Genomic DNA, 27,966 nt, shown 5'->3' on the forward strand with positions numbered 1-27,966 from the left:
ATGTCTTTATCCATTTTTTGCAGCAATTCCAATTTTTGTTTGTTGGACATCAAAACATACTTTCGTTTTGTAGATCCTTTGGAAGTTCCATCGGAAATTCTATTTGACATAATCAAAAGTTCAAGTTTACTTTTATAAAATTGCTCTTACAGTCTGCTAAAAATAATAAGCGGGATCCAATTCGATGATTAAGGAACAATGCAATCATTAACATTAACTGAAATAGATAATTAGATAATTTTAGCTTACACCGTCCGTTATACATTAAACGCGCAGGCGAAAACGTATTCTGCAGTTGCGCACACGCATATGCGCAGTAGTCAAGGTCTTACGCGCTCGCGTAAAACGCCTGTGCGCATGTGCCACCGCGGCGCATGCGCAGAAAGTTTTTAGCTTTGAGGTCCGGATTATAGATCATTCCGGATTATGGGTGTCCGAATTAAACACTTTTGACTGTATACGGTGCACATGAGAGTTGGCGAAATTCAGGTTTAAGAGACTAATAAGCGCGCCGATTGTGGTAACCAAGCCGATTTTGGCAGCTTTGGAGGAGAGTGCATTTGAGAGCATTTTCGCGCATGCTCATTAAATATTTTAAAATGAGAAGTTTTGATTGGTGCAGATGGGAGAAAAGTATTATTTCAAACCATTGTTTGAAGTTGCGTTAATCTGTCTTCGGCTGAACTGAATGAGAAAGGATAACGTATGTTAAGGTAAAATTTATTTCTCTTTTATTTTTTGTATTTTTTAAAATAATAGTAGTGGTTCCGCCGAGTTTCTGATTGGTTAATATTTTTTGATTAATCGGTTTTTGGTCAGATACGGAATATGAATTTAGTTTGATAACGTCTTTTATTCTACAGTTCGAGTTGCTAACGTATTTTGTTCTACAGTTCGATTTGCTAACGTATTTTGTTCTAGAGTTGGATAACGTTACCTTTCGATTATGATGTGCAATGCTATGAATTGCGAATATTTAAACACGAAATTTTTTTGGAAGTTAGAACTGGAAGGAAAGCTTGCTGTAATTCAATGGGCAGTAGATGCCGGATTGCTGCCGAATTTTAAAAATCGCGCCATGGGCGCACCGTATACAGTCAAAAATCGTTAATTCGGACACCCATAATCCGGAATGATCTATAATCCGGACCTCAAAGCTAAAAACTTTCCGCGCATGCGTCACCGCGGTGGCACATGCGCACAGGCGTTTTACGCGAGCGCGTAAGACCTTGACTACTGCGCATATGCGTGTGCGCAACTGCAGAATACGTTTTCGTCTGCGCGTTTAATGTATAACGGACGGTGTAAGCTAAAATTATCTAATTATCTATTTCAGTTAATGTTAATGATTGCATTGTTCCTTAATCTTCGAATTGGATCCCGCTTATTATATTTAGCAGACTGTAAGAGCAATTTTGTAAAAGTAAACTTGAACTTTTGATTATGTGAAATAGAATTTCCGATGCTGGAACTTCCAAAGGATCTACAAAACGAAAGTATGTTTTGATGTCCAACAAACAAAAATTGGAATTGCTGCAAAAAATGGATAAAGACATGAAGAATGTGACAGAGAGGTTAGTGGAAACGAAAAAATTTCGATTGACAAGTTAGTCGGTATTCTCGGCACAGCAATTAACGGGACTTGAACAGCGGAACTTTGTAACTGAACAAGAAATTATGTTCTTTTTATAGAATTAAAGAGAAAGTATTATCACATAAAATGAAGCAACTTAAACAACTTACATTGAGAGAAATGGCCCACCAGCGGCCGAGCGGTAAAGTCGCTGAACACTGGTAGTTCGGTCCGAGGTTCGAATCCAGCGAACGGGCTGGCTGCATGGGTGTTTTCGTGGTTTTCCCCATGTGTAACGTGTATACGAGCCAGTTTCCCTTAGAAAGTCCTCCAGGAAAGGCATCCCTCCTCTTAGGCAGATAGCCCTAGTGTGCTTTGCCATAATTAAATACACCACCAACACCACACCGTTGAGAGAAATGTTTAATAAAGTAAACAAATAAATATTAAGCTTTTTTTTTTTGTAAATTTTGATACCCTTTAGATCATAATTGTTCTTTATTTCATAAATTACGGTTTCATATTTTTAATTTTAGAATTTCTGCATGCCATCTTACGAGATTTAAACTGATGATCTATAATCCGGAAAAATCGATAATCCGGAATTGCCGAAGTCCCGACGAGTCCGGATTAACGACTTTTGACTGTACTAGGATTTGGAAGGAACGTGGAGTGCTGTTAAGCGTGAGATGAAGGGGACGAAAAAGGTAAGCGAAGAGTTTGACTCTTATTTCGTGGAATATATGTGGCGGCGCCTGAAAAATAATAAATCGTCATCCGAAAAAATGAAAGACTTTATTTTTGCAATAAAAGCAATATATCCGCCACCCGAGTTTGAGGGCTATGGCATTTGAGTTATGATCTAGACCCTAAAACATATGTGACACTGAGCCATGGTATTTAATTTATTATATTTGATATGTGAATGTTTTGTATTTGTTGCGATGCATGTTGAAAGTTATATTTTTATTTGTTATAAAGTCTGTTAAAAATTATTTTCAATTTCTAAATGCTTGCTTTTTTTCTTGTGTCTCACCGTATGCTTAGGATTTATTATCTTATGATTATCATTTTGTTTACTTTTTTTGCCAACTCAAACTTGTGGTGACGCTTTACTTTGAGGTTGCCAAAAATTTGGCGACTATTTTAAAAATCGCGCCAAGGCCGCACCGTATACTAGGATTTTATCAAATTTTTAAGCAAACTGTTGCTCTTTTTAATATTCTCCATCTTACTAATAAATTATTTTGGTAATTCATCACAAAAGATGCAACTAGCAACTATGATATGGCGTTTTTATTTTGGCGATTCTAAATATTAAATTTTCGCCATAAGTGGTAAACTTACACTGCTAAGTTCTAGTGTTAATGCTGACGTCCAAAGGAAAGAAAACCACGTGACCTGTAATAACCCATCAGCATTAGGTTACGCATTTTCCTCTTCTGGTCTTGAGACGCCTGTGGAAAGACTGGGCAATCTGAAAAAGTGGCGACCGATTTCGAAAGGCATCATGGAAAAAAGTAAAACTTCCGGTATCAGAGTCTCAGTTCTCTGTAAAATCCCATTATTAATGTGATTAAAAGCGCCACCTATTTATTATCGTCTTATACATGGAGGTTCTTTTATCTTGAGTTAAGTTGCACTTTGTGCCAACATTATTAGTATATCTTAAGAATAAGTTCTTCTTTAGCCATCTTTATATTCTCAACTGAGAAATCGTATTTTAGTGAACGATAAGAAATTAGTTTGGATTGAAGCATTCCTGGAAATCAAGGCATCCTTAAGGTATTCTAATATAAAATAGCTGATATGTCTTGTAAATAATTATTGATTCTTTTATCAAGATAAACACTTGTATTTACACGAGGCATCAAATGCTAAAAAATCTTAGAACTACTTCGACCGAAATTTATGTTAAGCAATTCATTTTACATTCATTTGGAGGAAAAAATTCATCACTAGGTATTTAGCAAGGTATATTATCTTAAGAATGTCAGTCATCGTTATCAATGTAGCACAGAAATTATATGTTCTGGGAGATGTGTAACCAATTATTTTTAAGAGGCAATGTTTAAAAGAGCACATGCAGATCCATACGGAACACAAACCGCATGTGTGGAATTTAGATTTGATATAGTCGAAAATGTAATTTAAACATGCATATGCTAATTTGCATAGCAGAAGAATCTGATATGATTGAAGTGTGTAAGAAGACTTTTAGTTAAATGATTAATTTATACTCGCATTTGCTTCTTACAAACCGTATATATGTGAAAAGTTTAATTTAAACATGCACATGTTTACTCAGACAGGAGAGAAATCTTATGTGTGCAAAATATGTAAGAAGTCATTTTGTCATACATATGGTTTAAACAGCCATTTGCTTATTCATACTGCAGAAAAACCTTATATGTGTGACGTTTGTGAGAAGTCATTTGGTCTGAAGAGTTCTTTGATCACTCATATGCTTACTCACACTGGAGAGAAACCTCATGTATGTGAAGTGTGTAAGAAGTCATTTAGTCTAAAGGGTAGTTTAAAGAGCCATATGCTTATTCACACAGGAAAGAAATTGCATGTGTGTGAAGTATGCAAGATGTCATTTAGTCATAAGTTTTCCTTAAACATCCATATGCTTATTCACACAGGAGAGAAACCTCATGTGTGTGAAGTATGTAAGAAGTCATTTAGTGAAAAGTATAGTCTTCACAGGCATGTGCTTATTCACACAGGAGAGAAACTTCATGTATGTGAAGTGTGTAAGAAATCCTTTAGTGGCAAGTGGGCTTTAAAGAACCATATGTTTATTCACACAGGAGAGAAACTTCATGTGTGTGAAGTATGCAAGACGTCATTTAGTCTTAAGGTTACTTTAAACAGGCATATGCTTATTCACACAGGAGAGAAACCTCATGTATGTGAAGTATGTAAAAAGTCATTTAGTCGTAAGCTTACTTTAAACAGGCATATCGTTATTCACGCAGGAGAAAAACCTCATGTGTGTGAACTTTGTAAGAAGTCATTCACTCATAAGCGTGCTTTAAACAGCCATATACTTATTCACAATGCGGAAAAACCTTACATGTGTGAAGTATGTAGGAAGTCATTTAGACAGAAGTGTAATTTAAACCATCATATGCTTATTCACACAGGAGAGAAACCTCATGAGTGTGAAGTATGTAAAAAGTCCTTTCGACAGAAGATTACTTTAAACAGGCATGTCCTTATTCACACGGGAGAGAAACCTTATGTGTGCGAAATATGTAAGAAGTCATTTAGAGCGAAGGGTCCTCTAAAGACCCATATGCTTTTTCACACAGGAGAGAAACCTCATGTGTGTGAAGTATGTAAGAAGTCATTTCGTCGTAAGGATAGTTTAACCAGTCATATCCTTATTCATAAAGGAGAAAATCCTCATGTGTAAAAATGTCCTTTAGTCACAAGGGTAAAAATTTGAAGAAATATATGTTGATCTACACAAGAGAGAAATCTTTTGAGGAGATGCTAAATTAGTATCAATTTTTATTTATCAGCGGAGTACAGATTTCTGTATGCAGCAAAGAAACCTCATCTCTTGTGTTGAAGTCAGTTTCAATCACAGCAGTTGCCCATATCAAGTGGTGGTCAATATTCTTGGAATTAACAGAGCCATTCACTTTCAGAATATTATATTTAGAGGCATTATAGCATGTGATTTAAAGTGTAATGGTGACACCTTGTGCAGTTTGTAAATTGTCATTTGATGCAAATAAGAAATAAATCTTTTAAGTCTTTTCAAAAACAAAAAGCTTCATTTATGCAAGATATATCTCAAGTCCTTTTTAAGGTAATGCTAACTTAAAGTTAATATGCTACTTTCCTGTTCTAAAGTGTGTAGAGCTACTAATACCAATCTTCATTGAAAAGATGTTATTCAGAATCTGACTTGATGTGCTTTACATTTCTTGCAGTTTTTCTCAAAATTTGAATCCTTTGTACTGATTTTCATAGCTTTAGTTAAACTCACAGTGTTACATCTGAGACCTACCAAAATGCACTGTAGTGGTCATATGCTTATTACCACTTTGACATACTTCTGATATTGTATATCTGAACCATGGCTTAATTTTTCGTCCCATATGGGTACTGTAATTTCTATGCGTTTTGTGTCTGTGTGTTTTGTGCATGTATGTGCTTTGTGATGAAACACTAAAGACCTGCAGTCAAATTACGTAGTTCCACTTTTTTGACATATTTTTTAACTAATTAGAGCTATTATCAGCAAATATTATTCTCAGTATTGCTAACCAGCTGCAATATCAAATGTGTCAAGTGTACAACACTCATAAGACTAGAATATGGTTAAGGGGAACAGCTTTAGTATTGGTCCTTTTGGCAATTTTTTAATTTGGCAACAAACTTCGGTCGCCAAGGTAGACCCGGTTTTGAAGATCGGAAAAAAATGGCGGATTGTCAACAAAACCCAATCTAGACTAAATAACAATCCTAAAAAATAAGCTCTTAATCAGAATAAACAGTCTTTCTCTAATTTTCAATATTTCTAGTACTGCTATGATAAATTCTTGAAACACTACAGTAAATGAATTTATGACAATTATTATGTTATGAGTAATGAAATTTACAAAATGTTAATATTTTTAATTACAAAATGTAATGTATTAAACATTAATATTTTAAGTAGTTAGTTCATATTTATGTTTTATTATATTAGTACTTAGCTAATATTTTAAATTTACAAAAGGTTAATTTTTATGTTTATGAATAATGAAATTTACAAAAGGTTAATAAATGCATTTCAAACTAGTATATGTTACTTTAGTTTCTTAGATTCTGTTATTAAAAGAAAATGAAAAAATATTTCAAAGTGAAGAAAATCAAATTCAATTATAATGGGCAAGTTTTGTACCAGTGTTAGAAATATTTTTTATGATTAAATATTGTAAATGGTAAAAATATTAAGAAGTGTGTATTTTTTAATCTCTCAATTTATTACAAGTAATTTATGATTATAATTTAAAAGCTAAAATTAAATTATCATAATGAGTAAATTTTGTACCAATGGTAATGATACTACAATCATCGTAAATGATGATTTCTGTGAAAAATTCGAACAGTCATTGGAATCCACTAGTGGTGGAGTGATAGCCACTGAACAGTGGTAGTTCAGGCTGGCTATATGGGAGTTTTAGTAGTTTTCCGTAGATGTAATGTGAATCTGAGCCAGTTTCTCTTAAAAAGTACTTTATGAAGGCATCCTTCTTCTGCTAGCCAGCATATGTATTTATTTTTTATTCATAATTCTCTCTTATTTTCTTATTTCTTAATTCTAAATCTTACTTCTGAAGAGAAGAAATGTTGCATCTATACGTCAAAATATATGGTCAATATGTTTGCAAAATCCTGTCAGTTTTGGAAAGCATTTAAATAAACTAAATAATTTGTATGTGATGCAAACAAAAATGCATTGCACTATTTCATGTACTGAATAATTAATCAGGGAACAAAGTATATTGTAACGTTCCTTTATTTTGTAACCAGAGTTATTTTATTCTTGGGATCTTTACTGTCAATTTCTTCCATCCGTTTTCTCACCAGAATCCAAATGAAGTTTTTATTTTGTAAAACAAACCGTGTTTTGCCTTTTGAGGCCACATTAATAGGTTGCTAGATAAGAAAAGATTTGTAGTCTTCAGCCTTGCATTATAATTGCTGATAGTTGAATTCCATGCCAGTTAAGTTTTTAACCAACTTTGCATTAAATTGATTTGTGCAGCCTTTGGGCTACAAATTTATTTGAATTTAAATTTTACATTTGAACTTAATTGTTATCATAAGTTATCTTGCCACAAGTGGTTGACCGAGTCGTTAAGTACAAAGTGTGCCGTCTGTTCTGTACATCTAAACTTTATAATAGAATAAAAGTATATTTTAACTTAATAAGAATATATCTAAACTTTATGATAATAACATTTAAAGACATTGAAATCAGTATCTAAGTGCTTGCCATGTAGTCAAATTTTTATATATAAATAGTACTCTTACTATTATTATAGAGTTTTTATTACAAAAAATTCAGATTTCTATTAGATAAATGTTTAAGTAATGTAGAAAATTTGCATAAAATTTAAAATAAAAAGTCGACTGTTATGTGAACATACTATTAATGAAAGTAATAATACTCAGTGAAGGTTATTCATATACAGCTGTTAGTTAAGACACAATAACACGCCGAATAAATACTAATTCAGAAGTCAAACAACAAAAATCAGCGTTAATTTACAAAATTTTCACAGGACTAGTTTCGATGGTTTTACCAAACCATCATCTTCAGCTGCAAAACCGCAAATGAACAAGATAGGAAATAATGTTTAGATAAGATAAGATTCTTGTCCAGGCTTTCTTATCTTATCTAAACATTATTTCCTATCTTGTTCATTTGCGGTTTTGCAGCTGAAGATGATGGTTCGGTAAAACCATCGAAACTAGTCCTGTGAAAATTTTGTAAATTAACGCTGATTTTTGTTGTTTGACTTCTGAATTAGTACAGCTGTTAGGTTGTAAGATTTACAAAATTTGAGAACTCTAAATTATAAGCAATATATTCCATAATCTAAGCAACATTATATTTTTTATAGTCAGACAAATTATGAAAATGTTATAAAAGCAATAATGAAACCTGATTTGAACCTATGAATTCATGCAATTACACATCCCTATAGTTCTAATATGAGGTAAATAAACCAAAATTACCATGGTCCACGGTAATTTTGATCTCCTTAGCAAAGGAAACACCAAGAGTTTACCTCATGCTACTGAAAATGTGTTCTTTATTTCCCTTGGGGAGGGGGGTGGGGTTTATAATAATATGCAGAGTTGACATATGAAAAAATGTCGAGACTCATGTGATGTAATATTAAAAGCACCAGTTTTAACTATCAAAAATTTGGCTTTTTAAAAAATATTTTAAATGTTTTGCTTTCCTAACACAAAAGTAAGAAAAACACACAATTTATCCCTCCTGCCATCAAAGCTCTGATACCTATCAAATTTGTTAAAGTTACGTGGACAGAAATGGCGGCATGTTTGAAGCTCAGTATTTAGGGTTACCAAGGTTATCATAATTTTTCATTTATCGCTCCAAAATGTCGCCAAATTTCTCTCCAAAAAGGAGTAATACTAAAACTGTGCCGGCAAAGGAAAATGGGGGGTAAAATCCTAGTATACGGTGCAGCCTTGGCGCGATTTTGAAAATTATCGCCAAGACCAAAAATGATCCAAAGAACGTCTATATATACACTATATACTATGTGTGTATATACATAGTATATACTATGTATAACTATATATATTCTTTGAATAACCCGTTTACTACTCATCGTATATGTCGCGTTTTTACTGCTCATCGTGAAGTAGCCAAATCCCGTGTGCACCGGATACTAGGATTAAACCAAAATGGGGTCTTCTACAATCAAATCCTGGACATAGCAGTTAGAGCAACCCTGTGTGTGTAAAGAAAAAAATGAATCAGTATGGAAATTCATTTTAATGCAGGTAAGAAACTCAAATATAGTAAATATTTATATAAAAACTTTTCTATGTTTTTTATCCGGTGTTGAAAGAAACTCTATTTTTAATTTGTAAGGATGCACATTTTATAAGCATGAACATCTGTGTACAAAAGAAAGACATATGTCTCTGTTTCGTTTGCAGCTTTCTCAGTGTTTAAACATTCTGAAAAGTTATCGTTATTTATATCTGAAGCATAAAAAAATTGTCTCATTTGGTTCCCATAATAATGCAAATTTGAAACTGAATAGAAACTAGCAACATTTGGCACTTGGTCACCATTTTTATGGTTTTAATTCAAAAGGAACACCTTTTTCTAGAACCCATAACAAGTGTTTGTTATGCAGAACTTTCATAGAAATTTGCTAGATTACTTTAAAATTTTAATTCAAGGAATTTATTGAAGTAACATTGTAGTATTTCAGCCTGTTTATTTTATTTAATAAACCATATTTAAAAAAATTATAATCATAAATGCATGTTGTTTCATTTATTGCAACCTGAGTAGTTGAATGCTATGGAAAGATTGCGGTGAATTTGAATGATGGGGAAAAATTTGGAAAGTGCATGTCAGATTTTGGGTAAGGGCTTGTGTGTGTTGGATAAGTATGTTGTTATTTTGTGGTTTAGATGGTAAAATGTCTGAATGTGGTAAGATTAATTTGAAGTTTCTGTGTGAACAACCTAATGGCATCCAAAACATAATGCAATAAAACATTATTAAAAAAATTATAATCTAAATAAACTGCATTTTAAATGAAAAGAAAGCAAGTAAATAACACAAAAATGAAACTACACATTATCTAATCTGCATAGTACAAAAAGGAAATACTGACAATAGCTTCTTATTTAGAAATTTCTGTGTCTTCAGTGTGTGGCACACAAAATTCCTTAATAGCATCGAAAACCTGTTTAAAATTCTGGAATCTATGCTGCTGTCACCACATAAATTCACAAATGGAAGAATAAAATTATCCTCCGTTGCTGGACTGTTGGTGGCATTTCTTTTGAAATTCTCTTTATATTATACCCCACGTACTTTCGATAGTGTGGATATGAGCTCCATTTTCGGAATCTTTAAATGTCACTGTGTAATTTACTGAGAGATTAAGGAAACGATTTATCAGAAAGACAATTGTACAACTTCCAGCACTCGGATGTGATCGTGGTTCCAGGTAAGATATTCTGTTAAATTACAATTAAACCATCATCTACACACCAATCAATCAATACTGTCTTTCTCACTTACTCTAACTCAAACAGAAACATCAGATTATTTTCATCACCGTCAGCTATTTAATGGTTATAAAGCACAAAATAAGCATCGTACTTCCTAACTTTGGTAAAAGTTTAGAATTGGGTGTTCCTTGCTCGTTGGCGATTCTTTTTTTGATGCCAAGATCGGCACCAGGAAGGCACAATTTCAAGATGGATGCTACATAAAACCAAAATAAGAAGTTAAAGAATTGCACAAACTCTGTGTCCATATACACATTGATCTTTTCTCGCTTAAATCAGCTTTAAAAATAATCAGGAAGCTAAAACAAAAGTTAAAACTATCATGGGAACCAGAAATGAGGTTTCATCGTCAAAATTAAAAAAAAAAAAAAATTGTCGCTAATCGAAGGGGCATCCAATTTTACACTAGGGCCCTAATTTCTTTCCTCGGCGATAATCCAAGGTTTACTTTAAAATACAGACAACCCGTGCTAATACATTCTCTTTTCTGTATACCGATATAATTTCTTGTTTGGTTACAAAGATCCATAGTTCAAGTCCTGTAACTGCTGTCTCTAGACTTCTGTCTCGAAATTTTTTTACAGTAACGTCTCTTTCACTTTCGGTAGCATTATTTCCTGGATCTAGTACTGTACTACAGATTTCACCATCCATTAATTTATTGATGATTAGTGCATTATCAATGTAATCAGTAGCTTCTGTTGTATCATCGGCTGTAGTGTAGAATTGGGTGCCCCTTCGATTAGCCACAATTTTTTTTTTTAAATTTTGGCGATTAAACCTCACTCCTGATTACCATGATAGTTTTAGCTTCCTGATTTTATTTAAATCAAAATAGATTGATATGTACGTAGACAAATTTAAGGCAGTGCGCAGTGCCTAGTTTGTGCAATTCTTGGATTTTTTTTTAAGTGAAAACAAATCGATGTGTACATGGAAACAGAGTTTGTGCAATTTTTTGACTTCTTATTTTGGTTTTTGTGTAGCGGCCATCTTGAAATTGTGCCTTCCTGGTGCCGATCTTGGCGTCAAAAAACAACGGTCACCCAATTGTAAACTTTTACCGTATCATCTTCATTTATTATCACTTTTCCATATTTCTTTACAAAATCCTTAAATTGGAACATTTCACCCTTCATTAGTGATATTGATAAACCTTCATCATTGCAGCTATCATCTTCATTATGAAATATGGTGGCTGGCACTTTTTAAATTATCTGGAGAAACATCCTCCCATCACCTTGCGATGCTCCACGCAGCAGATTTTATGCTAAAATATTTCACATATTCTTGAATAGTCTTGTCGTTATTCAATAAATTTAACATAGATTTTAAAAATGGTACTTTATATTTGCATTTCAGCACAGGCACTATTCCAATATCCATAGGCTGAATGATGGGCGTACAGTTTTGAGCAAAGTTCAATATGGGTACGTTATCTTTCACTAATGAGAAGTATGAGCATAGTAGTTATCTACAATAAGGATAATATTTGCGTCATCTGGTAATTCAAATGTTGCCAAGCCTCGGATATGAAATGATTTTCAAACCAATCATTCATGAATGCTTGCATTATACATTCTGTTTTATTCGCATGATATATAACAGGAAAAATCTTTACTCCTTTAAATTCTTGAGGTCATGTATTTTTTCCAATTATGAAAAATTTATAGTTGTGCATTCGTACAGCATTTGTACATACTAAAATTATTAGACTGTGTTTAGAATCTTTGATACCATTTGGAGCCTCTTCGGTAGAGCTTTCCAAGATATTTCATGGTAAGGTATATTGCCAGAAAGAACCAGTTTAATCAACATTGTAAATTTCATCTGGAGATAATTTTTGCTGTTAATGAGTTCAGTGCAATAGTTCATCTGCAAATAGTTAAGCAACTTAGCATGGACTAAAGCTCTTTTACCTAAAATTTTCAGTCATTTTTATTTCACCCCAGTTTTTTAATTGCCTTATACCGTGACGATTTTTTAATTTGGTTAGCCAATCTGTCAAATATGTACACTCAGCTTTTAAGTTCACTTCTGCACGAAATATCTTGGCTTGAGCCATTATCTTGAACCTGCCAATTGCAGTCAGTCACTGTGATGCTGTCTGACCCATTCAATCATCACTTTTGGTGTAATAAAAAATTTTTCTCTTATTCATTGTGAGTAGAGTGTCAAAAACCACAAAAAATTCAAAAATTTCTTTTTCTTATTTCCTATGTCATATACAGTCGAATTTCTAAATCCATATTCCTGGCATAATTTTGAGACAGATATATCTTTATCCATTTTTTGCAACAAGTCCACATTTTGTTTAATGAACATCAAAGCATGCTTTGTAGATCCTATTCCAGAATTAGAAATTCTCTTCATTATATTCAAAAGTTCAAAATTTAATTTTTATAAAATTACTGTAATAAAAACAGTTTGCAAAAATTAATAAACTGACCAAAACCAGAAAGTTTAGGAACAGCGAAATCTGCTATATTAACTAAAATGTAGTACATAAAGTTAATTTTATCAGTATATAACAAGCTTCCAATAATTGCTTATGTGAAAATGTTTCAGTAAAGTTCTGAAATGTTTAAAAAAAAAAAAGAGTTATATACAAATATTTAAATTAACATCTTATTATAAACTGTAAATTTAAACAAATTAAATTTAAATTTTAACAAACATGTATAAAAGTAAAAAAGCAAATTTTAAGCCAAAATTAAAAAGAGCAAATTTAAAGGGAAAAAAAATTAAAAAATGTGTAAACATATAAAAGATTTTAAAAAATTAATTCTCGAACTAATCTACAATATCATTTAAATTCAGAAGCATAAGCAAATCAAGTGCAAAACCAATCCATGCAAATAAATTCACCAATTTAGCAAATTAAAATTAATCCAAACAATTTTTTTAAAAATGCATAAGTGAATGACTGTTGAGCAGGCAGGAGACAGACTTATCAAGGGGAAGTTGCCTCCAAACCTAACTCTCCAATCATTCAATTCGTGTTTCGTCATTCATGCAGGTGAGGGTAAAAGTCAAAACCAAAAGTAAAAAGTGAAGAATGTCCAAAAAGAAATACTAATATAAAATGGCACCCTGAGAAATTAGCATTTAAGAATTAAAGTTTTAAAAGGAAAATACTAATGAAGTCTTTAGAGAAACAAGCAAGTAAAGTCAAGTATTAAATTAAACTTTGAAAAAAAAATTAAATTTTTAAAAAAATTAATTTTTAATAAAAAATAATCTAGAAACTAATGTATTTTAGAAACTCTTGTCCACAGAAACCTCTCCGACACGAATATGCATATCAATAAAAAGAAACTAAAAAAGAACTAGACATAATCCATATACACCAATAAGAAACATAAAGGACTAATTCACAATTTTTAAAAAACAAATATATACTTAAAAATAAAATTTCATATCTAGAAAATACTTAAAAAATTTTTAAAAATACTTAAAGCAAGTGAATAGTAAGTTTTAATTCTAACTTACCTACAAATGAGCGTTGGGGTCTGCAAAAGTGTTTTTAAAGAGAAGTAAGTGAATTAATTATATAGATGGCGCTTATGTAGGTAAAGTTGAGTGCCAAGCTGCTATCTTTGTTATATTAAAAATTTTTTTGCAAACATTAATATTAAAATATATAAAAATAAATCTAGAAAAAATTAATTTAAAAATTAAAAATCCTGAAGGTATGTAATTCAAGTTTTAATTTTAATGATAAATTATTTAGGGAGTTAAGCCAATCAAGAGAGGTAAGTTTGCTTGAAGTAAAATAGAGTTAAGTGGTATTGTGAATTAATAAATGTAAACTGTTTGTAATGTGAAATGTGTGTTCTGTTGAAAAATTGTGTAAATATTGCAAGGCAAATAATTAAAGTAATTAAGTAAAAATGAAATGTTTTAAGTTTTAAAGCAAAATTTAAAATGTCAAAAAATTCCCAAGATTTTGTGAAATGAAGTCCTTAAAAAACCTCTAAAAAAATTCCCAGTAATTTTCCCACAATTCCTTAAAGAAGTTATGGCAGTACATGGGTACTGAGTTTGTGCAATTCTTTGACTTGATATTTGGGTTTGAGTAGCGGCGTCGCTAATAACAAGAAAACTATTGCACAAACTCGGTATCCATGTACATATAGATCTATTTTCTCTTAAAAAAATCCCATAATTGCACAAACTTGCATTACACACTCTCTTGACTTTATCTATGTACACATTGATCTATTTTCACTTTAAAAAAATGCCATAATTGCACAAACTTGCATTGCACACTCCCTTTATCCATGTACACATCGACCTATTTTCACTTAAAAAAAATCGGAGAATTGCACAAACTAGGCATTGTTCACTTCCTTGACTTTGTCATGTACACTTCGAACTATATTCACGTCATAAGTCAAAGGAAGAGTCTCCCAAAAAATATATAATCTCAATAAACTACATTTTGAATTAAACAATAAAATAACATGAAAAAAGGAAGTTCATCTTTGCACTACACAAAGGAAATATCCACTTACCTTATTTACAAATTAACATGCCTTCATTCAAACAAAATTCCTTAACAGCATCCCAAAACTTCCTAAAATTATCTGAACTAGAATCTGTTAAATTCTCAAAATAAGAGTGAAAAAATATCCTCCATAGCTTCGTTATAGCCCGACCATAGGCATAAGTAAACTTTCATTTACACACCAGTCAAGTAATGCTCTTTTCTCCTTTCTTTCCAAATCCTATAAAACTTCAAATTAATCTTAACACATTCAGCCATTTTACCATATAACCCAGAAAACAAGCAATGTACTTCCTAACTAACACACAGCACAAGCCCTTACAAATTCACTGCAATCATGCAACCAATTCTGTCATAATAGGGTTACCATAACATTCAACTACTTAGGCTACCATAAATAAACCACTACTTGGCAATAAATAAAACAACAACTTGGCGATAAATGAAACAACTTCACGGTAATACAAAGGGTACCCTTCTCTCAACTCTAACCGTAACATTTGCGGGAGTTATATACACATGTTTATTATTATGGTTTGCAAACCAGTTTACTGAGAGGAACAAATGTGGTTGAATTTTAGACTATATATTTTGTTACTTACATAATGGAAAAATGTGGATATGTAAAATGTGTTTTAAGCGATAATGTTGCATGTGTACAGGTTCGTAATAGATTGAATTCACAAGTCCGATAAAAATTAATAAAACTTATTCATATCACAAGAAATGTAACAAAATGCTAGTTTTTTCCTCAATGATATTTGTTCAATATCACATTGTAGTTATATTTTAAACTACTCGAAACGTTAAATAGAATGTAATCCAAGGTGCAGAGAAAGCTAATCCGATCTCGCCATGAATTCGCTGCAATCGATATCAACAACTTAGTAAACAACTCAGCTGAAGTGTTCTCTCTCTGGCTTTTATAGCTTTTTAAGTTAGCCGCATGTGTACAGTTAACATTATAGTAAATTACATTTATTTAAATTAAATATCAGTTGCAGAGGTAAACTTTTATAAAATGTTAAATGCATGTGCTCTTGTATTTTTACTTTTCCTTCATAGCTTTCTTTAAAATTTTTTATTGCACTGCATTGCTCAGCAGAGGGGGGGGGGATAAAACAATTGTAATTATAATTCTATTAAAAATATCTAACTAAATGCAACATTCCTAACACTGCCCCCTTCCCAAGGAATGCATGTTCCGGGCTGTACAATCCCTGGACAGCAAGCCATATTGACAACCAAAATATAAATTCAATAATATACATTAGATTACAATAACAAACAACATAAACAATAATTGCAAATAGTAACGTAAAACATATCAAATACTAAATACAAATTTAGAAAGAAAAAGGACCATTGTTATTGACCACTATTTAGAATATAGTCAAAAGTCTTTAATCCGGACTTGTTGGGACTTCGGCGATTCTGGATTATCGTTTTTTCCGGATTATAGATCATCAGTTTAAATCTGGTAAAGTGGCATGCAGAAATTATAAAATTAAAAACATGAAACCATAATGTATGAAATAAAGAGCAATTATGATCTAAAGGGTATCAAAATTTACAAAAAAAAAAAGCTTAATATGTATTTGTTTACTTTATTAAACATTTCATTCAACACGCGAACACGTAAAGCATTCTTTATGCATAGTCGAAATTAGAAAATTGGAACCAGAAAACTATTCGATAAGAATAGTGCTGACGGATCAACTTCCAATTCATTGCGTGCCGCAACGTCCCCCCCCCTCCTTCGCAGAGCAGTGTGAACTTGATAAACAGATTTCAGAATGGTTAGAGAAACAAAGGATATGTCTTTATCCATTTTTTGCAGCAATTCCACTTTTTGTTTGATGGACATCGAAACATACTTTTGCTTTGTAGATCCTTTGGTAGCTCCAGCATCGGAAATTCTATTTGACATAATCGAAAGTTCAAGCTTACTTTTATAAATTTGTTCTAACAGTCTGCAAAAAAATAATAAGCCGGATCCAATTTGAAGATTAAGTAACAACGCAATCTGCAACATTAACTGAAATACATAATTAGATAATTTTAGCTTAGCTTAATTACCGTCCGTTATACATTAAACGTGCATGCGTAAACGTATTATGCGCATGCACACACGAATATGCGCATGCGTAAACGCCTATGCATGCGCAGAAAGTTTGTAGGTTTGAGGTCTGGATTATGGGTGTCCAGATTAAAGACTTTTGACTATACTATTTACAATTATGTACACTATGAACTATGGCCATAGTAAGGAGCTAACCTGTCAAATTGAACGATTTTAGGCTTAGAGTTAATTGACTTACGGATCTAAACCATGCTGTCATTCAACCTGTTTAGGACTGTGTACGCAAAGAATCTCCTTAGATATTATTGGTGTATTCCTGCTTATTTGGTGTATAGACCATCCCAAGGTGGCTGTAATTTAGGACAGAGTCCTTTCCATCGAGTCAGATTCCACAGCCACACCTTGTCTCCTTCATTGAATTGATGTCCAGTAGCTGTGATGTTGTATCAGGTCTGCCAGGTGTTCTGAAAAGGCAAGATGAGATAGCTTTTTTACATCTGTGGCAAGTTCCTGGAGTGTTTCCGTGGGCTTCTGTTAGCACGATTTTAATTGAAGCCTGCTGTAGTGTTTTAAACACTTCTTCCAAAGCTCAACTCCATGCCGGACAGAGCTTTGAAATCTAGCCTTTTGTTTCCGTTATCCGTTACATCGTTAGGATATCCGTTACATCTGCTCTCAGACAAGTGGTGAGAAGACAGGCCTTAGCTGGGGAATCCTATCCATACGCATGTGCCACTATAGAAAATTGTTTTTTATACGCTTGCCAAGCGGTCTTCTTCAGTAAGGGACGAGCAGGAATGGGTAAAAATTTAAAAACCATCGGAATTGGTCCCTGCCATTGCTATGAATTTCTCTAAAGTATCAACTTCTTCAGCAACTGCAGAAACTCTGTTAGCAATTCGTTGTTCGATTTGTTGTTGAGCAGCACAAACTCTTTGTTCGATTTGTTCTTTGACAGAAGAAACTCTGTAATGTATTTGTTGTTCCACAGCCGAAACTCTCTCATCTATTTGTTCTTTGGCAGAAGAAACTTTTTCTTCAATTTTTCCAACTTTTTTTTAAACCACATCTATTCTGCCTTCCATAGCCTCAATTTTTTTTTCTATTATGCAGGTAATATTTCTTTCCATCTCTTCTTGACCAGTTGCATGTTTTTCTTAATGGATTCTTGGCCAGCTCATCTTTTCTTTGCCCGCTTCATTTCCTCTTTAAAAGCTTTCATCTTTCTTTAACGGAATCTTTCATCTCTTCTTTAAATGTAGAAAAAGCTGCCATGAACTGTCTTAATTGTTCTTCTATCGCTCTTGTGATTGACATTCAAATCCCACTTCTGACACCAGAATGCGTATGGGTTTGTAATAGATTAAATGCACAAGTCCAATTAAAAAAAATAGTAAAACTTATTACAAGAAATGTAACAAAATGTGAGGTTTTTCCTCAAAGATATTCTTACAATATCACACAATAGTTATATTTTAAACTAGTCAAACATTAAATAGAACGTAATTCAAAGCACAGGGAAAGCTAATCTGATTTCATTGCGATTCACTACAATCAATATCAACAACATAATAAACAACTACTGAGCTGAGATGTTCTCTCTGGCTTTTTATAGCATTTTTAATCGGCCACACAAGAGAGTTCTAGTAATTTCTGGAAAGCGTTGTAGTCAATTACATTTATTAAATTAAATATCAATTACAGGAATAAACTTTTATTAAATGCTAAATGCATGTGCTGTTAGATTTTTTCTTTTCCGTTGTAGCTTTTCTTTAAAATTTGTCACGTGCTGCATTGCACGGAGAGATAAAACAATTTTAATTATAATTCTATTAAAACTATTGGAATTGATTCGGATGAATAGGATTAGTAGTAAATGCAAAATTCGTAACAATATTGTTGTATTGTTTTCTGAGTAACAGCAGTACAGACTTTGTTGTCAAAAATCAAAATTTTAACATTATCATTCTTATACCTTGCTTGAAAACTCTTAAGGAACAGTGGTATTTTTTATCATAACTAATGAAATTTAATTAGTTGGGCATGTATTTGATGAATATTCTGAATTATTATTATGCAGAATTGCAGAGATTTCGCCATATTGTAAAATTAAATAAAAAATGTATACAGATATCTTTTTAAATTACAAAAAATTTATTTTCGATAAAAATCCGCTTGCCTAGCGTCCTTTATAGTTATTTGTCCTGTGAGAGCATAGTGATCAGGAATGAAACTTTGCTTAAATGAATTATTCCTTAATAATTGCCTTAGAAGTGGTTGAACTGCAATTATTGAGCTAAAATCTTGGTATATACAGTGCTTTTTTCGTAGTCGGACACTTTAAATTTGAGTTTTTTTTTTTTTTTTTTCAATTTGTGGGTTGTTTCAGAAACAATATAATGTCTTACATGTGTTCAGTGCCGCGATGTAACTGAAATTACAATACATATTTTCGCTTTTCCTGTTGATGCAGATGTGAAAGTGGATACGTGCAATAAAACGGAGGGAATTCATTCCGACTAAAAACAGCAGGGTGAGGTTTCGTTACTATGATTTTATTGATATTTAAAGAAAACTAGATTAAGTATTCGATACGTTTAATATGTCTGTTTCTTAAGCCAAAATGATTTCCACTGAAAAACTAGTGTAAAATATTTTAAAAGTAAACAATAACTAGTGTAAAATGTAAAAGTAAAGAATAAATTAATTAAGTCCATAATACTAGAGGATTATTTAATGTATAATAAATTTGTTTCATGTATTGCTGAAACACTGTGCGTTATGATTATATATTAATCATATAGCATTAAATGATTTGTAATACAGTCAAAAGTCGTTAATTCGGACTCGTCGGGACTTCGGCGATTCCGGATTATCGATTTTCCCGGATTATAGATCATCAGTTTAAATCTCATAAGATGGCATGCAGAAATTCTAAAATTAAAAATATGAAACCGTAATTTATGAAATAAAGAACAATTATGATCTAAAGGGTATCAAAATTTGCAAAAAGAAAAAGCTTAATATTTATTTGTTTACTTTATTAAACATTTCTTTCAATGTAAGTTGTTTAAGTTTTGCTTCGTTTCATGTGATAATACTTTCTCTTTAATTCTATGAAACAGACATAATTTCTTGTTCAGTTACAAAGTTCTGCCGACTAATTTGTCAATCGAAATTTTTTTGTTTTCAATAACCTCTGTCACTTTTCTTCGCTATCGGAAGCGAATTATAATGACGAGGAACTTGTTTTAAATCATATCAAAGACGGAGCATATCGAGATGAAATACTACATTTGGTAAGGAATTATAAGCCAAATGAAATAAAAACATCTGCGCTGAAGATAAGGATAGTGCTGACAAATCAACTTCCAATTCATTAGGCGCCCGCCGCCGAGCAGCGTGAAATTGATAAACAGATTTCGGATTTCAAAACATACTTTCGCTTTAGATTCTTTACATATTAACAAATATATATCAGAAATTCTATTTGATATAATCGAAAGTTTAAGCTTACTTTTATAAAATTGCTCTTACAGTCTGCAAAAAATAATAAGCCGGATGCAATTCGAAAATTAAGGAACAACGCAATCATCAACATTAACTGAAATAGATAATTTTAGCTTATACGTCCATTATACATAAAATGCGCACGCGAAAACGTATTCTGCACTTGCGCACACTCATATGCGCAGTCGTAAAAGGTCTTACGCGCACGCGTGAACGCCTCTGGGCATGTGTCAACGTGCCGCATGCGCAGAAAGTTTTTAGTTTTGATGTCCGAATTATAGATCATTCCGAATTATGGGTGTCCGAATTAACGACTTTTGACTGTAGCTAATTTATTTCAGTTTTATTTTTAATGTACTTGTCATTATAGTTTTATAGACTTAAAAGAAATAATGTTTTTCTTTTAAAAATTCAAATTTGCGTTTTTCACATTACCTTTTTTTAAAACTTTTTTTTGTCATATTTTCGAAATAATTGTGAAAATTGTAATTAATATTATATTTTTAAAAATATATAAACAAAACTTGAAAACAATATTGTTACACCAGTTGCTTATAAAGTTTAGAATTTTCTCCCCCTGAAATTTTGCTGTTATGTTTTTTAAATTAAACTTCATACATTAGCAAAATGCTAAATTTTTGAAAAGCTGTAAAGTATATGATGTTTAAATGGATACAGTAGAATAAACAATTAAAAAAGATTAAATATACTGGGAGAATGAAGTGCTTTTGCAAGGGACGTCCGGTATCCTATACTATCATTGCACCTTCTTGATATGACATAGGCTCTACCACGTGCGCTTCGGTAACAAGATGTGGGAACCTCGGCTAACTACCTTGCATATTTTAAAATTTAAAACATAATTCTGCTGTGTGTTCCTTTTAAAATGTTGTGTATTAAATTTTCAGAGAAATGATCTATGATTTTTTTGCCCTTTACAATTCCTTAAGGATACACATAAGTGATCCAAAGAATCAAAGCTCACACATAGTTACTGACACAAATTTCCATCTAGAGAGCTACGAAATTAACTATATTCAAGATTTTTCAAGAATAGTAATATAAATAGCAGAGCGACTTACACACGCGTGACATTTATGGTTATAGTGTCCATTGGTAAGGCGATATCTGCAGCTACTGTATGCCGAAGATTACATATGAGTGGACTGTACGTCCGGGTACCTCGAGTTTGTGTTCCTCTGTCCATCCAGTCAAGAGGGACACGATTACAGTGGTGCAGGGAACATGTCAATTTCAATGTGTGTGATTGGGGCAATGTCATCAGTATGAGTCAAGATTTGCTCTGGAGCCAGATGACAAGTGTATAAGATATGTTGTGAACAACGAACACGCAGTCAGTCCCAAAGCATCACCGAACATCACACATTCCGAGGCGCAAGCATTATGGTGTGGGCAGGGATTTCATTAGGATACCGCACCGACCTGCAAATCTTTAAATGGGTTTCTTTGACAGCTCTTCGGTATTGAGATGAAGTCCTAGAACCCATTGTGAGATTGCATACTGCAGCAGTTGGCCCTACTTTTGTTGTAATAGATGATAACTTATGTCCCCATAGAGCTGGCATCGTGGATGACTACCTGGAGAGTGTAGGGATTGTGCGTATGGCATGGCCAGCATATTCGCCCGACCTTAATCCCATTGAAAATCTTTGAGATGCTCTCGGCTGTGCTATATCCTCATGTTTCTCACCTCCAGCCACTCTTGTTAAGCTGGAAACTGCTGTACAAGAAGAATGGCGATTGCTTAATTCTGCTGTAATTGACCACCTAATTGAAAGCATGGTCACAAGGTGTAAATGTTGTATGAAGATGAGGGAATCACACACCTTATTAATGTCCTTTTTTTCATTTTATTATGTTTATTTTCACTTTATACATAATTCTGTTTAAGTCTCCAGTATGTCATTATCTGATAACTTACAAAAATTTAATATTGTTTTCATTTCTGTATATAATTATTGATTTTGTTTTATGCATAAATATATATGCTACTTTCCTGGCGAATTTTGTGTCAATCAAAGCAGTATTTGTTGATTTTTTTGCATTTTACATCTTCGTGCTTAACTTTTGGAAGTGAGTGTATATCGTTACATAGAAAATTGTTTCATAGATGTTTTCCTACAGCAAAAAGAAAAAAAAAAAAAAAAAAAAAAAAAAAGATTGATTTAGCATTGTACCTTTCCAGAAAAATCTAAAATAGTTTGACTCTTGCCTACTCTCATTGTTGTGCTCTACTCTTTCTAGATCTCAAATCATGTAATACTGCTGGTATTTCTGTCTGTGTTGTCTCCTTCAGCTTCCAGGTCATCACTGTTAAATCTGCCCTCCCACATGCAGTTATCTTCAGAAATGTAAGGACCATTAGGTATCCCCATTTTCTTGAAGACAAGACCTTTCTTATTATTGCTTCATAAATTACAGTCCATTTACTAGCAATTTAATTAAGTAAATGAAATCAACCATTACATACAGAAACTAATTTTAAATTTCAGAGGCTCTTGCTTTCTGAACACCGTGAAGAAATTGAAATTTACGTGGCTACTTAAAAAATTTTCGGAAACTTGTGCTAAAATGCTTATGGGAATCATTTGAAAAATATGAGTAAATATGCCATATAATTAACGGAGACATAACTGGGGATAACATTAATGTACAAACCTGTTTGAAACCTATCTGTTATCTTTGTTTACCTTGTACATAAATATATTAGTTTTATTGTAATCTAAATTTTATTAGACTCAGTGTAATTTATTAGTTTAATTTTTAACTAGAATTTTTATATAGCAAAAAGAATTATGAATATAATTTATTAGAATGATTTTTTCTTTCAGCATTCATCTGTAGGCGATACTTAACCTACCCTAAAGTTTTCAACACTTGTTTGCGCTGGCAAAATTCTGACCCTGAAACTGAACTGAACGCATAAACTGATTCTTAGCCTCAGCTGGAACATGTATACTTGATGATTACATTAATACAATCTGAACATATGCTTTTGAATGTTTATTTGGCCAAGCTTATATAAATATGGAAAATATAAAACTTTGTGATATGAAGATTTGATCAATCAGTCAGCCAGAGACATGCAAGTTATCAGGAGGTATTTTGTTACTATTGCATGTTGAGCAATATGGCACAAAATTCAACACAGGATCTTAGATGTTCAAAAAGTGTATAAATATGCTATTTTATATGATAAAAAACTAAAAAATTCTTATACTAAAAAAAAATATTCTTTTTACTTGTTATTTGTAATTCCTTTTGCTTATTCTAGTTGTTTTTAATCTGTTTAGAAATACATATGCTTAATTTCCACCCAAAGTTGTCTGTGATTTCATTAAATATCTGGAACTGATTTTTCACACTTTGCAGTGAAACTTAATAAATCTTAAATATAATTATTCAGTGTCACAGGATTTCAATGCAAAATTCTAATGAACTGTGATGCATTTCCAAATTTAACAAAATGATTAAAAATACGTATACATATTCGGATAATTTCCTGACGTTAATTTTTGGCTTAATAGCAAATGTGTTTAACCATTTGATCACCTAATGAATGGGAAAAGGAGTTTATAACCGAGAACAACAGAAAATATTTCTTTTATTTATTTTTTGAGTTTCATCCTACTTTTTTCAAAGCTGTCTGCATTTGACTACTATTTATTAAAGAACATTTTTCTGTCTCTTAAAAATTAAACTTGTTTTTTCTCCAATTAATGGGATGGTAGATGTAGATACAAAAGAAAGTGCAAGATGTGGTAATGTGTCTTCTTGAGAATGAGTACTTCAGTACTTATGCAGTGATGTCACTGCAAATAAAAGGAATAAATGATTAATTAATAATGTTCACTTTAATTTTTTTTATTTCCGTTTTTATTAAGTGTTGATTATTTTAAATCATATGCAGAATTTTCTAATGTAAAATGCCTAAAACATTGTCCTAAAACAGAATTATCCATTGCTACCGAAACTTTTTACTCGTTTGAATTCATGTGGAATGGGTTGCAACAGGAGATTCGAAGTTTTTTTGCAAACAAAATCGGCAGTTTTATACTTTTTGTGTAATCTGAAATTAATGTGGTAAATCTAATTTATAATTTTTTTATTTGTAAATTTTTCTATTAGTTTTGCATTTAATAAAATATTTAACTTTTTCAATTTATGTTTATTGTTAGGGATGCCATTCATATCACAAGTTAGATATTGCACAAACATTTCTGCTTGGCATAAAGTGTCGAGCTAATTAAAAAAATATGCTAAATGTACAGAATGCTTATAAAATCCCGGACCCAATTTGATGTTTAATAACTCATAAAATAATGAAGATATAAACAAACTTATGGCATTTATTGATGGAATAACTTATATATTTTCCTTTTCAGGTAGTTGAGTGTGTCAGAGAGACATTTTTACACAATCCTAGAAGATCTGCGAGATCAGCGGCAATAGAATTGGATATGCCAATTTCGACAGTGTACAAGGTTATTACGAGAAAATTATGACTGCATGCATACAAAGTTGAAATTGCTCAAGTTTAGGAACTGGACGATAGGCCTAGGAGAATGGCCTTTGCGACAGGTATGCTAAAGAGGATAGAAGATGATATTGAATTTCTGAAGGGCATAATATTCTCCGACGAAGCATCCTTTCATCTTTCTGACATTGTTAATTGATGCTAAAGCAAAGTTTAAAGTTTAAAAAAATTAAACATTTAGCAATAGTGGCAATAAAAGCTCCCTGAGATAATATGTTGTGCAGACATTGAAGACAATAAAATGTTTCAAACTTGACCAATTTATTAACAATATAATAAAGAATAAAAACACAGAAAATAAATTTAAACAATATCAGAGTCTTAGGAAAAATATAATATAACCATCATTCATCAAATAATATTTTTACCTGGTCTCCAAAAACACTGGCATTCAATACAAACAAAAATGTCCTAAAATTAAGTTGGCTACACATTCAAAAAGTCCATGATCAGTGGTCGAGAAAACACCTGAAATTTAAATAAAGTTCTTGAAAGCACTCAAAACCGGCCTATCTCCGTTTGCATTAGTTGAACACGAGGAATCGCTGCTCACGTATTTTAAATGCCGCGTTCATTGAAGAACATGGATGCCGCCCACGGCAGTCACTCACATGGTAGCCTCTGGAACCAAGGAACTTATTCTGGAACAATCATCATGTGGATATGAACCAAGGAACTTTATTCAGGAACAGTCATCTTGTGAACAGGAACCAAGGAACTTTATTCACCGGACTGCATGCATCCTTCTGAAGGGGCTGGAAACCGCACACCCAAGTGCCAGGAAAGCAGGAACTAGAAGGAGAGTTGAGCCAGAGCGACGTGAGATACTTATAGCAGAAGTACACAGCCAACTCTATAATGGCCTTGAAGCGCAAAAGTCACGTGATCAAGATGGTCGATTTGTTCTGACCAAGGAGGTCAGAGGTCTATTCTAACCCCCTTGGTTCTTACGGTAGAGTGTGGCTACGAAACTGTGGTCTTGAATTTTGTGGATATATATATTTTGCCAATAGTGTTATGTAAGTAGATTATTTTGGTATTCTAAGTGATTTTAAATAACATGAGCTTTATGTAATGGTAAATAATAGTTTTATCTATATTTCGTTTTATATATTTTTAATTTTTAGATTTATTTGGGAAAATATGTAGCTGTTTTCAAGCCTATGCAAGTGTTTCGTTTTAACAGCGAGTGCATTTACTTTAGTTTGAACATTTTGAGTAGTATTGGTTTGACTATTTGTTTGGAAATCAGGAATTCTTTATTATTTTTGATTATTTGTTTCTAATAACATATTGGAATACAGAATGCCTCGACATTGCAGTGTATTTGGCTGCAAATCCAATTACGACAAAAATGAGAATGTCACTACTTACTCTTTACCTAAATCACCTAAAAGAAGAGCTCAGTGGTTAAGGAAAATTCCAAGAGATTTAAGCAAATTAAAAAACCCCATAATTTGTATAAAGCATTTTGATGAATCACAGATAATAAGAAAGGACTGTGTAATCTATAAAAATGAATATAAAGAATATGACAGAAAAATCCCTGGTCTCATTCAAGGCGCTGTGCCATGTATATTTGAAAATGCTCCCTCATATTTAAGTACAAATAAATCTAAACCTCGCAGACTTGTTGATGTAGAAGAAGTAAATTATAAGAAAGCCGTTCAAGAAAGTTTACTTCAGCAGAAAGCTGATTTAGAAAAAAGTGCATTAAAATGTCCTCAAGATGTGGTCAATTACTTTCGGGAAAACATATGGAAATATAAAAATAAATGGTTTTACTTAGATGACGATGATGATGATATAATTCGCTTATGTTTATATGCAGCTCATGAAAATTGTCCAAAAATTTTGGGATGCATCATTATAAGTACTGACATGAATTTTGAAGTATACGTTGAAAATCGGAAAGAAAGTAAGAAGAAATTTTCAAAATCACCCGTTGTTGATACAATTTCAGTATTACATGATTTAATGAACAATGTTGAAACTTCTGTTACTAATACAACATTTCCATCTGTGTTAGAATCAGCAATTACATTACTAAATTCTGTTGATTGTAATTTAGATAATTCTGAACATATTTCTTTTATAATAGAGCAATTAAAATTGTTAAGAGTATCAAAAAATAATAGGCGTTACAGTAATAGAACTTTAATTTTAGCTTCAACATTATTTGTGCAATCTTCTTCGGCATACAATGCTTTACTAAACTGCGACTATTTGTGCATTCCAAGTACTCGAGTCTTACGCAATATTATGAGTAGTTATTCATTGTCAAAATTAAGTTTGGCTGGCAGCATTAATTATTTAGAGAGGAAAAAATGTTTTCTTAATGAACAAGAACTTGTAGTAAATGTTTTATTAGATGAAATTTACATTCAGCCTATGTTCAACTTTAAAGGTGGTTCTATTTATGGAGGTTCTCATGATAAACCAACTCTTGCTGCCAAAACAGCTCAGGTTTTCATGATAACATCCATTTTTTCTTCATATAAGGATGTAGTTAGTATTGTTCCAGTTAATGGATTGAAAGCTAATGAGCTACAAGATATGATTCAGCAGATTTTAATAGAATTAGAAAATATAGGATTTAAAGTTGTTTGTTTGATTTCTGATAATAATGCTGTGAATAAACGCGCATTTGAACTAATGACCCCTAATAAAACTTTGCAGCCATATATTAAGCACCCTTTAGATGATTCAAGGCTTCTCTTCTTTCTTTTTGACACAGTTCATATGTTAAAATCAGTACGCAATAATTGGTGCAACAAAAAATTAATTACATTTCCTGATCTAGAAAATAATGATATTTTAAAGAAAGCTAACTTTAAGCATTTGGAAATCATGTATGATATAGAGAAATCTTCCATTGTTAAATATGGCCATTTACTTACAAATAAAGCTCTTTATCCTTCAACAAT

The 27,966-nt window shown here is 32.2% G+C and overlaps 1 long non-coding RNA gene across 1 annotated transcript in view; it reads left to right on the top strand.

Moving 5' to 3' along the window:
- The first annotated feature begins 2,954 nt into the window (after positions 1-2,954).
- Positions 2,955-27,966, top strand: part of LOC146994008 (uncharacterized) — a 28,746-nt gene continuing 3,734 nt past the window's right edge. The window contains exons 1-2 of the long non-coding RNA XR_015043960.1: positions 2,955-3,358; positions 24,888-26,058. This is a non-coding gene — a long non-coding RNA (uncharacterized LOC146994008). The remainder of the gene's footprint in view (positions 3,359-24,887; positions 26,059-27,966) is intronic.

This window comes from Stegodyphus dumicola, chromosome 11 (genome assembly GCF_044657685.1).
Source record: "Stegodyphus dumicola isolate Sdum_Otavi_A_Nest chromosome 11, ASM4465768v1".
Classification (NCBI taxonomy): Eukaryota; Metazoa; Arthropoda; class Arachnida; order Araneae; family Eresidae; genus Stegodyphus; species Stegodyphus dumicola.